General features: G+C 48.0%; 1 non-coding gene across 1 annotated transcript; it reads right to left on the bottom strand.

The window, feature by feature from the left end:
- Positions 1–360: 360 nt before the first annotated feature.
- Positions 361–467, bottom strand: LOC128126971 (small nucleolar RNA R71). Its single transcript, XR_008224938.1, has one exon. It is a non-coding gene; the product is annotated as a small nucleolar RNA R71 (small nucleolar RNA).
- Between the last annotated feature and the right edge of the window lie 423 nt (positions 468–890).

Genomic DNA, 890 nt, shown 5'->3' with positions numbered 1-890 from the left:
ATGGGAGCATACAAAAAGCGGATCCGAGATGACATGGGTCCTGGGTTAGTCCAACCCGCAATTCCTGCCACTGCCACATTCGAACTAAAGGGACACATATTGACAGCACTGAAGGACATCCCATTTTTCGGGAAGGATCATGAGGATGCTTTTAAGCATCTGGACGAAGTCAACGACATTGCTGATTACTTCAATGTCCCAAATGTCACAAGAAATACAGTCTTGCTTAGGATGCTTCCTATCACTTTCAAAGGAGCTGCTAAGGAGTGGTTAAAAGCACTCCCACCAGGTACAATCACCACTTGGGCTCAAATGCATGAGCAATTCCTGGACCAGTTCTGCCCGCCATCCAAGATAGCCAAACTCAAGAAGGCGATAGCCAGCTTTGAGCAACAACCGGGGGAGTCACTATACGAAGCATGGGAGCGGTACAAGGGCCTACTCAGAAATTGCCCTCAACATGACCTAAATGTGCAGCAAGAGATGTCAATTTTTTATGATGGGGTCAATGTAATGACAAGACAACTCCTTGATTCTCAAGGACCGTTGACAAAGAAAAATCCAAGGGAGGTCAAGGAGCTCATCGAAGAATTCGCGAAACACTCTCGCGAGTACCATAACCCGAGGCAAGACGGAAGTAAAGGCGGTGGAGGGACCCAAACTGAAGAAATTGCAGCTGTCATGGCCATGCTAAATAACATGGATCGCCGGATAACACAAATGGACCAGTCGATACATGCCCTAAGAGTGGGGTGCGAGCGATGCAGTGGTCCACACTTGACCAAGGACTGCAATATGGATGAGTCTGGGAACAGAAAAGCTCAAGTGTGCTACTCTAGTGGGGATAAGTTTGATGACGACTGGAGGAAACCAAAGAAGGAGTGGCTGCC

The sequence above is a fragment of the Lactuca sativa genome, chromosome 6 (genome assembly GCF_002870075.4).
Source record: "Lactuca sativa cultivar Salinas chromosome 6, Lsat_Salinas_v11, whole genome shotgun sequence".
In the NCBI taxonomy this organism is placed as follows: domain Eukaryota; kingdom Viridiplantae; phylum Streptophyta; class Magnoliopsida; order Asterales; family Asteraceae; genus Lactuca; species Lactuca sativa.
This window is presented reverse-complemented; position numbering and strand designations above follow the sequence as displayed.